The sequence below is a fragment of the Zeugodacus cucurbitae genome, chromosome 5 (genome assembly GCF_028554725.1).
Source record: "Zeugodacus cucurbitae isolate PBARC_wt_2022May chromosome 5, idZeuCucr1.2, whole genome shotgun sequence".
NCBI classification, from domain to species: Eukaryota; Metazoa; Arthropoda; class Insecta; order Diptera; family Tephritidae; genus Zeugodacus; species Zeugodacus cucurbitae.
The window spans coordinates 19,428,740-19,442,341 of record NC_071670.1 but is presented as its reverse complement, the minus strand read 5'-3'; the positions used below and the strand labels follow the sequence as shown (position 1 = coordinate 19,442,341).

General features: G+C 38.4%; 1 non-coding gene across 1 annotated transcript; it reads left to right on the top strand.

Annotated features, from left to right (window-relative positions):
* The first annotated feature begins 12,930 nt into the window (after positions 1-12,930).
* Positions 12,931-13,004, top strand: Trnai-aau (transfer RNA isoleucine (anticodon AAU)). Its single transcript has one exon. It is a non-coding gene; the product is annotated as a tRNA-Ile (tRNA).
* Positions 13,005-13,602: the final 598 nt, after the last annotated feature.

The following is a 13,602-nucleotide window of genomic DNA, read 5'->3' as shown; positions in this document are numbered from 1 at the left end:
ACAGACAAATATACTCGTACTTGAAAATATGTAAATAGTAGCTACAACTCGGCAAAAAGGCAGCAACCCTTAATTTATCGTGGGTTATGTTGCTGGGCTATTGCTGACTTTATTGCTGCTTATTAAACCGTTACAGACGGGTTAAGCACAAGTGCGGTAACCTTATGATCACAGCTGGTTAACTGCTGCACTGCTGCTGAGCTTGTAGCGTAATGTTTTCACTTTCCCACTAAAAGTGTTCGTTGTTAAGCATTATGGGAATTGTGTTTGAATTTTATATTGTACTTGTACATTTGTATGTACGAGTGAGTATTACGAGTATTACCTCAATTTCGCCAGCAACAGTGGTGTAACATAAGTTGTTTTTATTGTTGTTGTTTATATTAAGTTCAACACAAGAGTACATAATAATAATAATAATTCTGAGGCGTTGCACGAAATCGTCGCGCTTTGGTCAGGATGATTTGCGGAGAGTCAGTACAAATGTTAACGTAGGTAAATTTTTCGTATACCCATAAATATGTATTTATGTATGTATGTATGTATGTTCACCTCTTAACCCTTTTTGGTTTATTTTCATTTTATGAGTTAGTCGCAGGTGTTCCATTTAATGTGTTGCAATTAAATAGACAAGTAGAATTTTTAAGAATATGCAAATTTGTGTGTAAATATTTAATAATAAATAGTAGTGTATTTAAAAATCCCTGAATTATAATTTACTTAAAAGTTATTTTTTATAATATCAACCCATCGATTCCGCATGATCATAGTGTATGATGGGTTACTAAAGGTAAATTTATTGGTCACATTCAGTGTTCAGTTTATATAACATTTGGTGTTACAAAAAACTTATTATGGGCGTCAAATCTTGGGAAAGACCCGAGACAGAAGAATCGATACACACCACATTTCAATCGATTTTAAAGCTGCCTTCGGTGCCGCTATGTCTGAATTTGGTATCGCTTCAAAACTAAAATGGCTGTTTAAACTGACTTAGGAGTTCTCGAGAGAAAGGAGAAATGAATGACACGCACTTATAGATTCGGCAATATTCTTGTAGGCAGTTTATAGCTTTTCGGTTAACGACATTTTGTGGGGGTGGGAATGGACCGATTTCGACCATCTACAATACCAACCTTATAAATACCAACCTTATAAATATGTTTTTATATATTTAAAGACCTTATGTTATTCATTGTCATACGAAAGTTCACCAAACTTTTACAAATAAAGGCCTTAACTGCTCACATTGCTTCTACAAGGCCGCAGTTTTATATTCTCATACTTATGTGATAGATTTAAATTACTCGATACTTATCGGAATTAGTTTATCGGATAACTTTAAAAATGTATTCATAGAAAGTCCTTAAATATGCTCTTAGTATTCCTTATCAGCTACTAAATATTATATTTGTAGAACTAAGAATGGTAAAAATAGGAACAAGGTCGCCTCAAAAGAATATTTGACAAAACTTAATAAGGAGTTCAAAGGTTTGGTTGAAATTACTATTCAAATTTGACAATTTTCTATGTGTCGCAATCTTGTCTTCATTGTTAGAACCCATAATTATTCAGATAATTTGTACATGTCGGCTTCATATCATCCATTATGTGTTATTTCAATTAGTGTTGTCTTTGTGCAAAATTAAATGAAAAGACTAATAAGAAGGTCGGCAAAATTTCTAGTAGTTCAAACGTTTCAAAAACAATCCAATCTTCTTATATACACTTATTCATAACTTATGTATAACTAAAACAAAAACAATTTATATCCGACCAAGGGGAATCACCTCAACACCATTTTCCAAAACTATTTAAGAATTTTTTAAATTGCCGCAACAACAACATCTTACCTTAAAATTAAAAATGGAGCTTGAAGTTCGGACAGATCCTTTCATCTAAAATTTTTCATTTGTTAAATAATTTTTTTTTTTTTTTTTTCAATATTTCTTTATTTATTGAATCTGCTTTGTTTAAAGCCTAACAATAAGTATTAAAATCTTAAATCTATTTACAACTAAGTAAGCTCAAGAATGTGTTTGAGCTTTTTGGCAGAACGTTGCTCTTTAGTAGGCAGGTAGATCTCTTCTTTTTAAACGAGTTTGATTGGAATGTACCAAGGCGTTTGCCAATGGGTTTGGATGTTCACGAAGTTTAGAAATATATTTCTTTCTGCTGTCCTCTTTTTCCTTCTTTACCATAGGAATATCAAGATCCTTATGGATATTTTCATTACGCATGTACCATGGTGAACCCGTTATTGTTCTAAGCATTTTAGATTGGAATCTCTGAATTATATCAATGTTGGTTGCACAGGTCGTACCCCACAGTTGAATACCATACATCCAAATCGGTTTTATGATTGCATTGTATAACAGGACTTTGTTGTCTAGGCTAAGTTTAGAATTTTTGTTTAGAAGCCAATTTAAATTTGCTGCTCTTAACTTCATGCAAGTTACTTTACTCGCTATATGTTTCCGCCACGTAAGCCTTCGATCCAGGTGAATCCCAAGATAAGTTACTTCATTCGCTTGGGGTACTAATACATTGTTTATTTTAATTGTCCGACATGTTTCTGGCCTTAGAGAAAATGTAACATGCTTGCATTTTTGCTCATTAATTTTTATACGCCAGTTGGCTAGCCATTCTTCGACACAAGTTAAGTGCTCCTCTAATACTCTTGATGCTCTAATGGGGCATTTGTTTCGGCTTACTATGGCTGTGTCATCCGCAAAAGTGGATGTCAATACGTTGTTAGCTATTGGAAGGTCTGCTGTATATATTATGTACAGAGTGGGGCCTAATACACTGCCCTGAGGTACACCGGCCCTTATTGCTCGTTCTTCTGATATAAAATCTGCTACTTTAACCGTAAATTTCCTATTTCTTAAATATGACTCCAATGTTTTATGCAATTCGTAAGGTAAAACGTTTTTGATTTTCCATAAAAGGCCTTCATGCCAGACCTTATCGAACGCCTGAGCTACATCGAGAAAAATAGCTGAACAGTACTCTCTGTGCTCGAATGCTTTCCTGATTTCGTTTGTAATTCTATTCACTTGCTCTACTGTGCCATGTTTAGCACGAAACCCGAATTGATGGGTTGGTATTATATTATTTTCGTGGAGGAAAGGAGACATTTTTGATAGTAAAACTTTTTCGAATATTTTGGAAAGACATGGTAAGAGACTTATTGGTCTGTAGGAAGATGGTTGTGTTAAGTCTTTTCCAGGTTTATCTATCATGATGATCTGCGACTTTTTCCACGAAATTGGATAGTACCCGAAACCAAGAATTGCATTAAAGAGCAAAGAGAGCACTGATATAGCAATATTTGGCAACTCAATTAACATTTTTGGAGTAATATTATCGTGTCCTGAAGACTTTTTCGGATTTAGCTCTTTTAGGATCTTGATAATTTCATAAGTAGACGTCCTAATAGACACGCTTGACTCGTTTGCAATATTGGGCAAAGTTGGCAACTTAAAGTTGTTTTTTGGTACATTGGGTTGAAATACCTTTTCAAGGTGATTTGCAAAGCAATTTGCCTTTTCCTCATTACTGCGCGCCCAATTACCATTCGACTGTCTTATAGGCATCTTGGAATCTACTGGAGGCTTAAAATACTTTTGGGCTTTCCAAAGGGAGTTTTTCTTGCTAGAATTTGGACACAGGTGCTTTATATAATTTTCAGTATTGTATTCTTCATCGCGTTTAAGTGCTTTTTTTAACTTACGTGCAGCCGATTTCAGTTGACGCAGAGTTGAAGGGGAACGACTTAACTGCCATTCACGTCTCGCTTGCCTTTTCTCATTTACAAGCTTTTCTATTTCATTATTAGTCATGTTTCTAAAAACCTTAACTTTTCTTTTAGGTTAAATAATTAACATTAATAATCATTAATAATGTGTACATTAGTATTTTACTCATGTGCATATGCTCATACTCGCATACTGTCCGAAGGTACATACATAGATTTGAGTAATTAATTAAGTCAAACATTTACATCAATCGCTTCACAAATTATTCCGATTTTTATTATTATACGCATACAACTCTTTGACGTGCAATCAATTGAATAGAACAGCTTAAATTGTCGGCATTTTTGGCTTAACATTTTTTGGTATCGGTGCTCGATGCGCGGTGGCAACTGTGTCGGCATTTAACAAATTTGTACAGTGCTAATTAATCAAACTCAATCACCATCAATGCGAGCGAAGCGACATGCCACAAGTACTCGCTTACACCGCTATATACTACAATGGCAACATCAACTTCAATAAGCATTAAAAGCAAAAACAATTATTTTTCAAAGCAGCTGAAGAACACACACCGACATATCACATACCAGTATCACACCGCCAGTGATTGCATTCAGACTCGTAGTTTTGGGGCACAAATCATGCAACATAATCATTTGACATTGCAATCGCTACAGCAGGCAACACAAACACGCCACAATCCGGTAACTCATCTACTCAGCCGAATTATGACGTACAGTCTGTTGGCTGCCTCGATATGCAACGCATGCATTCCAGCTCATAATGTGACGTCCATCATCCGCATTGAGGCGCTCGCCAGCCGGCATTGTGGGAATCTGTTTCAATCTGTCTGACCGTCTGTCTGTATGAGTACGATGCTTCTCTGCTCATTCAACTGTATGATTATGTGCAGTACCATGCCTGCTTCTCCCATTACTATGCGCTTGCGTTCCAGCTCGTACCCGGTGTGCTAATGTTTATTCAGTTGAAATTAACTTGACTCACCTCAGCACATCATCATCCTTACTAATACTTCACTTGTTAGCGCACACACACCGGCTTAAACGGGTATTGCAATTGGATTTTGTCGGAATATCAGTATAAGTTAGACAGATTAGGTTTCGGTAGCTATAGCTCCTAAAAATAAAAGGTTGGGTTTTTAATGCTTTCTGAAAAACATTTTGATAGCCTTGGAAACAGTCGACTTCAATACAAGCACGACAGGAATTACTATTCCATAATATCTTAATAGATCTCAACTGGGTCGGTCTTAAGTTTCTACATAGAAATTTCTAAGACACCTACATATAAGGCTACAAATTTCTCACTATACACATGTGTATAGGAGGATGGGATCATGTGTAGAAGTTCACGCAAGTGAGGAAAGTTTTTGATTGTCACTCACTTGGGAGTGGCCAAAAACGATTCTTCTCCACATGGTTCAAGCAGCTCACGACTTCCGGTTTTAGACCAAGTATCCTCTGGGTAGCCAACAGACATCCGTTTGAAGGCGAGCTAAAGTGAGAAGGCGAAGCCCGCTTATGCGGTTGTGCGTAGGGTTTGGGACCCACCACATAAAAACACCCCCCAATGAAAAATCTACGAAAGCCTCGGATGAGACACCCCCCCTTTTGATGACGTCCCCTGCAAACGTTTTAAGGATAATGATATAAGGGCATGCACCTGGAATGTCCGGACCCTTAATTGGGAAGGTGCCTCTGCCCAGCTGGTTGATGTCCTCATACGACTTAAGGCTGACATCACCGCCATCCAAGAAGTGCGATGGACGGGACAAGGACGGAAGAAGGTGGGTCCTTGTGACATCTACTTCAGCGGCCATATAAAGGAGCGCAAATTTGGTGTTGGATTTGTGGTGGGAGAGAGACTCCGTCGCAGAGTCCTGGCATTCACCCCGGTGGATGAACGTCTAGCCACAATCCGCATCAAAGCGAGGTTCTTCAACATATCGCTGATTTGCGCCCACGCCCCAACGGAAGAGAAGGACGATGTGACCAAAGATGCTTTCTATGAGCGCCTAGAACGCACCTATGAGCGCTGCCCCCGCCACGATGTAAAAGTCGTGCATGGTGATTTTAACGCCAGGGTGGGTAAAGAAGGTGTCTTTGGCACAACAGTCGGAAAATTCAGCCTCCATGACGAAACATCGCCAAACGGCCTGAGGCTGATCGACTTCGCTGGGGCCCGAAATATGGTCGTCTGTAGTACCAGATTCCAGCATAAGAAAATACATCAAGCTACTTGGCTGTCTCCTGATCGAAACACGCGGAACCAAATCGATCACGTTGTGATAGACGGAAGACATGTCTCCTGTGTTTTAGACGTGCGTACGCTCCGAGGACCAAATATAGACTCGGACCATTATCTGGTCGCAGCGAAGATACGCACCCGCCTCTGTGCAGCAAAGAATGCCCGTCAACAAACACAAGGAAGGTTCGACGTCGAAAAGCTGCAATCGCAACAGACAGCCACGAAATACTCTACTCGACTTGCACTCCTGCTCTCTGAGAGCACTCATCAGCATCTCGGTATAAGGGAACTGTGGAACGGCATCTCAAACTCACTGCGTACCGCTGCAGCCGAAACAATTGATTTTCGGCAACGACAAAAAACAAGCTGGTACGATGAGGAGTGCCGTCTCGCAGCGGAGAGAAAACAGACTGCCTACCTCGCAACATTGCAAACGACCACAACACGTGCGGGATGGGATAGATACCGAGAGCTGAAGAGGGAAGCGAGACGCATTTGCAGACAAAAAAAGAAAGAGGCCGAAATGCGTGAGTACGAAGAGCTTGAGAAGCTGGTAGACAGAGGGAATGCTCGAAAATTTTATGAAAAAATGAAGCGACTTAACGAAGGTTTCAAGACCGGAGCATCCTCATGTAGAGACCAAGGTGGTAATCTGGTAACCGATGTCCAGGGCATACTGGGATTATGGAGGGAACACTTCTCCGACCTGCTAAATGGCAGTGAGAGTACAACACCAGGAGATGGCGAACCCGATCCCCCAATCGATGACGATGGAACAGATGTTCCATTACCCGACCATGAAGAAATTCGAATAGCAATTACCCGCTTGAAGAACAACAAAGCAGCGGGGGCCGATAGATTACCGGCAGAACTATTCAAATACGGCGGCGAAGAACTGATAAGGTGCATGCATCAGCTTCTTTGCAGAATATGGTCGGAAGAAAGCATGCCTGACGATTGGAATCTCAGTGTGCTCTGCCCAATCCATAAAAAGGGAGATCCCACAATCTGCGCCAATTACCGTGGGATCAGCCTCCTAAATATCGCATACAAGGTTCTATCGAGCGTATTGTGTGAAAGACTAAAGCCCACCGTCAACAAACTGATTGGACCTTATCAGTGTGGCTTTAGACCTGGAAAATCGACAACTGACCAGATATTCACCATGCGCCAAATCTTGGAAAAGACCCGAGAAAAGAGGATCGACACACACCACCTTTTTGTCGATTTTAAAGCTGCTTTCGACAGCACGAAAAGGAGCTGCCTTTACGCCGCGATGTCTGAATTTGGTATCCCCGCAAAACTAATACGGCTGTGTAAATTGACGTTGAGCAACACCAAAAGCTCCGTCATGATTGGGAAGGACCTCTCCGAGCCGTTCGATACCAAACGAGGTTTCAGACAAGGTGACTCACTATCGTGCGACTTCTTTAACCTGATGCTGGAAAAAATTATAAGAGCTGCAGAGCTAAACCGAGAAGGTACAATCTTCTACAAGAGTGTACAGCTCCTGGCGTACGCCGATGATATTGATATCATCGGAAGCAACAACCGCGCCGTTTGTTCTGCTTTTTCCCGCATGGATAAGGAGGCGAAGCGAATGGGTCTGGAGGTGAATGAGGACAAGACGAAATATCTCCTGTCATCAAACAAACAGTCGGCGCATTCGCATCTTGGCTCCCACGTCACTGTTGACAGTCATAACTTCGAGGTCGTAGATAATTTCGTATACCTGGGAACCAGCATCAACAACACGAACAATGTCAGCCTCGAAATCCAGCGCAGAATAACTCTTGCCAACAGGTGCTACTTTGGACTGAGTAGGCAATTGAACAGTAAAGTCCTCTCTCGACGAACCAAAATCAAGCTCTACAAGTCGCTTATCATTCCCGTCCTGCTTTACGGTGCAGAAGCTTGGACGATGTCAACATCAGATGAGACGACACTAGGAGTTTTCGAGAGGAAAATTTTGCGCAAGATTTATGGTCCTCAGAACATTGGCAACGGCGAATACCGCAGACGATGGAACGATGAGCTGTACGAGTTATACGACGACATTGACATAGTTCAGCGAATAAAAAGACAGCGGCTACGCTGGCTAGGTCATGTTGTCCGAATGGACGAAAACACTCCAGCCCTGAAAGTGTTCGATGCAGTACCCGCCGGAGGAAGCCGAGGAAGGGGAAGGCCTCCACTCCGTTGGAGGGACCAGGTGGAGAGCGACCTAGTTACACTTGGGATCTCCAACTGGCGCCGATCTGCGAAGGAGAGAGACAGGTGGCGCACTATCGTCGATTCGGCTATAACCGGCTAAACGGTTGCAACGCCAATCACATACATACATACATGTGTGATTTCTGTGTGAGAAATAATTTAATTTCTTTTGCATAATGTTTTAATAGGTTACATGGGTGTCGCGGCATCACGAAAACTCGATTTTTTATTGCTTTATTAAATTCAACGAAATTTCTAGATCAATCCGAGCGATAATTTTGAAAATACAGTCTGAAGAGGATGCACGATCAAGGCTTTATTGTCGCTTAAATCTTTGATCGCGTTTTTATTTAAATTGTGTTTTTAATTGATCTTGATGAAATTTTGAAATACAATTTGCAAGAACTTCAACGACCGTTGGTCCCAGTTCTAGGCTAAAATCCAAATTAAACACGTATTTTTTGTTTTCTTCAAATGATCTTCAAGGAGTTATGTTGGTAGAGTTATAATGGTAGAGTTTTTAATATTTTTGTACAAAAAATTTCAGAAATGCATTCGTAAATATGTATATTTAGCTTATTTAGGATTTTAACTAAATATTTCATTTTTTTTATTAAAAATTATATATAGGAAATATTAATAAATCAAAAAACATGAATTTTTCAGCTGGCAGTTTAGTAACCGTAAAATAATTTTACATAAATTATAATTCATTAATTCTGTTTATTTTCAGGCCAACTCTATTAAAGCTTGCGATGAAATGTTTGCCGCCATTCGTTTATACGAATAACAGGACTGTTAATTTAACAGTTACAATGGAACAAGCTCAGAAGGACCTAATTTCGGTTGTAACCAAACAATTTATTATACTCTCGCAACAAAGTTGCTACGAGAGTATAATAGTTTTGTTCACATATCGGTTGTTTGTAACACCTAAAACTAGACTAGTTAGATATAGAGTTATATATACCAAAGTGATCAGGGTGACGAGTAGATTTGAAATCCGGATGTCTGTCCGTCCGTCCGTCTGTGCAAGCTGTAACATGAGTAAAAATTAAGATATCTTAATGAAACTTGGAACACATGTTCCCTGGGGCAGTGAGAGAGTTGCTTTCGAAGGGCGAAATCATACCATTGCCACGCCCACAAAATGGCGAAAAAGAAAATCACATAAAGTCTCATAACTAAGCCATAAATTAAGTTATAAAAGTAAAATTTGGAATAAGGGATCGTATTAGGAAGTAGCATATTTGGGTGTAGTTTTTTTGGGGAAGTGGGCTTGGCCCCGCCCACAAATCGGTTATTTATATATAACACGCGAACCAATAAAGCTATATAAACCAAACTTTCTGCAGTCGGTTCTATTACGTAACACACCACAAACCATGAAAATAGTTGAAATCGGATAATAACCACGCCCACCTCCCATAGAAATGTTAGGTTAAAAATTACTAAAAGTGGGTTAACTCACTAACGAAAAACGACAGAAACACTAAATTTCACAGAAATAATAGTATATAGAAGGAAGCTGCACTCAGATATTTTTTTACAAAATGAAAAATGGGAGTGGCATCGCTCACTTATGGGTCAAAAACCATATCTCAAGAACTACTCGACATATTTCAATGAAATTCGGTATATAACATACTCTTTACACCCTGATAACACGGATAAAAAATGGGCGAAATCGGTTCACAACCACGACTACTTTCCTTATAACTCAAATTTGAATTCCATCTGATTCCTTCACTTTATCATGTATACACAAGGAACCAATGAAGATAGTGGAATAAAACTTTACACAAATAGTACATATCATCTCTGACTTCACTTGTGAAAAAATTGTCGAAAACAGACTATAACTTTTCAAGGTCCCGGATATCGAACATATTGAATTCAGCGCCTAAGGGTAAATTTTAACCGAAAATGTGGGTAAATCTCTCAGATAATTTAATGTAATTCAGAGGAAATTGTTTTCTTCTAATAGTGTTCTGTTAAAAAAATTATTAAAATCGGGTCGTAACATCTCCTAGCTCCCATATACCTAATTATAGGTTTTTCAAAAATACGGTAGGCTTTATTCCGCCTATATGTATTGGTTAATATGTGAGATATCTTAGCAAAAATAAGTAAGCGTATAGTCTTGGATATAGTGTACCCTGCTGGTGAAAATGAAAGAATTACATCAGCCGTCATATAGTATATATTGCGGTTTTCGTTATTCTATTAAACTTTATGCCGAATTTATGGGTAAATTTTGTATGTTTGTAAGTTTCTTCAATTGTTTCAATTGCGAGAGTATAAAATGTTTGGTTGCACCTGAACTTAGCCTTTCCTTACTTGTTTTTTTATTTAATATAACACACAAATTGGCCCATATATTCGGCCACCAGAATAACGAAAATCATCATATATAGTATATGAGGGCTGACGTAATTATTGAACCAATTTCATTCATTTTCTCTCCTTAATATGGCTAAGCTATTTCACATATTAATCGATTTGTAAGGTATAAAGCCCACCGTATTTTTGAAAAACCTATAATAAAGTATATACGATCTAGGGGAAGTTGTGAGCCGATTTTAACCATAACCATTGGATCAGAAACACACTAATCTCAAATACAGTATTTGTGTAAAGTAAAGTAAAGCTGATCGAATCAGATGCAAATCAAAGTTGTATTACATATATGGGAAGTAGGCGCGGTTGTGAACGTATTTCGCCCATTCTCCATGGGTAATATCAGGATGTCAAAAAGGTATTACGTACAGAATTTTTTTCTTTGCAACTCTAAACACTATCTAAATCATGTCCCACTTGAAGCATCCTTTATAAATCATAGTACATATATGTACGTATATCAATATAAAAAACAACATAGACATTTCAACGTCCCAAATGAGCCGTTTTTCACCGGTCTTTGGCTTCCAAACATACATATCTACGCGTCCGTCCGACTTCGGATTAACTATTTAACTGTAGCTTTTCGTGCTCCATACAGGGACAAAAGTATGTTTATGTGGCACATGAAGCTCTCTTTTTTTTCAAACAAGCAAATATTTAACTGCTCTGTATACAAGAGTTCTATGATGCTTTTATGTCTGTACGTATGAAATTATACTCGTAAGTGTGTGTAGTGTGTGTACAGCCAATCCGTTTCCACACACTTCCCAACGTTTTGTTTGTTCGCTATCGCTATTCACGAACGTTTATCAATGTGAGCGAGCGGCCGGCCTCAAACATTTGTGCGCCACATTGATCCGTCTCCCAACGGCATGTTGAATGATGCGAACGCATATAAACATATGTATGTAACCGTATTTGTATGTATGTATGATGGTAGCATACGTCGTTACACCTTTACAGTTCGAGTACTGTTCGTCGCTTTGGCTGCCGATGCTGCGATGGACAGCGCAAAAAATATTGAACTCCCTTTGTTCGCCACCTGATTGCTGTGCAGCCGTACGTACAAATACATACACACATACACATGTTTGTATGTTTGCCAACTTATTTAAATGAAGCTCCACAGTTAACGATTGAACGGATTTATGCACGGTTCAGGTATCACTTTGTAATATAAATTTTAAAGCATTTTTTTCACATAAAACAAAATTGGTTAATATTAAAGAAATATCACCTTCGCACTCACCATTCTGGTCTGTAATAGTTTAACCTTTTTTGTTATATTTAAGCTAAATCTGGTTCGTTACATGTTATTTGGTCCGCAGAGCCATCTACATGAATATAGTCACTCAGGAGGATGAAAAAACATAAAAAATTCAAAAGTATTTTGTTCGAACCACTCTAAACATATCAAGAAAAGAGTTAGGCATTGAATATTAAGGTCTCTCAAACCGCGGTGCAAAGTTTTCAGTGCGAGTTCGCAAAGCATCTCTTCAATAAATAAGGATGACATTTCATGTTTCGGTTATCTGGAAAAGGGACCCCATCAGCAGAAGAATAACCCCATTTGAGGAGAAGAATCCATAAAAACAGTCCCCCATCTTGCAATCAATGGAAGCAATAAAAGCACTGGTCTTTCCGAATAATAAATGAAACTGAATGAGCCCTGCATCACTCAAAACGGGATTGTAGTCTCGAAGGGCAACGAGTCTTGAAAACGCTTGTTTAGTTAAAACTACAAATCTGTTTATTTTACGGCCGAATGAGTTGCTGAAACAAAAAAATCAAAAAGGCAAATTGACATTTTCAACCACACAAAAAGATCGTAGGTCATTGTATGGTAAATATATTCAAGAATACTCAGTTTAAATTTGAAGTCGATCGGTCAATGTATCGTTGAGTTATGATGTCAGTTTAAAGTTTCGACTATAGCTGCTTATACCAGTGAGCGGTCGATTTTTAGAACGCTGCCATTCAATAACTATTCAAGATACAATCTTACCGCTTTAACAGAATATTTTTGAAAGTATAAACTATCGAATAAGCAAACATAAAAAAATCGATTTTTTGAAAATGACACACTGGTAAAGCCCCTTAACATCTGCACACTTTTTCTGGTATTAACCCGAAAGCCTCTATTTGGAAACGTTCTATTTGTGCTGCGAATAGATAATTCAAAACGATTAGTTAAATACATTTAGCTTGCTGTAATCAGCAGCGCATATGCTGGCGTTTTATTAGCTGTGCGTTGCGCTGGCACTTGAGCCAACGGAAAATAACAGGCCCATTAGCTCAGTTGGTTAGAGCGTCGTGCTAATAACGCGAAGGTCGCGGGTTCGATCCCCTCATGGGCCAACACATGTTTTTTAATTATATAGAACTATAAACTATTATTTAATTCTTTGTTAATATGGTTGCTCAATAAACATAATAAATTTTGTCTGAAAAAAACATAAATATCAGAATTTTAGGAAACTTTAAGTTACAAATAACTTTTGAGGAAAAACTCAGCCTTTTTGAATATTTTAATTTAAAACTAGTGACCGGGCCACGCATTGCTGTGGATAAGGTATTTGTATGTTAAATTCTATTATGGTTAACTATGTATTTGATAAAGTGAAATTAATTTTATAACATAAATAGTACCATTGTTTTTGTTCAACTACTATTTTTTAGTTGTTGCAAAAGTCCGATTTTGACCATAGATATCCAGATCAAATTATCGCTTTACCGACGGGACAGACGGATGTTGAGCTGTGACCACGTCTACTTAACTACTTAACCTTCCATGCTTTGAATATCTGTTGCAAAAGTCTTATTTTTTCTTAACTTCTTTTTGCATTTGTCCGGTTTTTCCTATCTACAATACAATCTCAAATTGCTAATTGTAACGTGTACGAAGTTTTATTAAGATATCTAGATTTCAATTCAAATTATCGCATTACCAAATGGG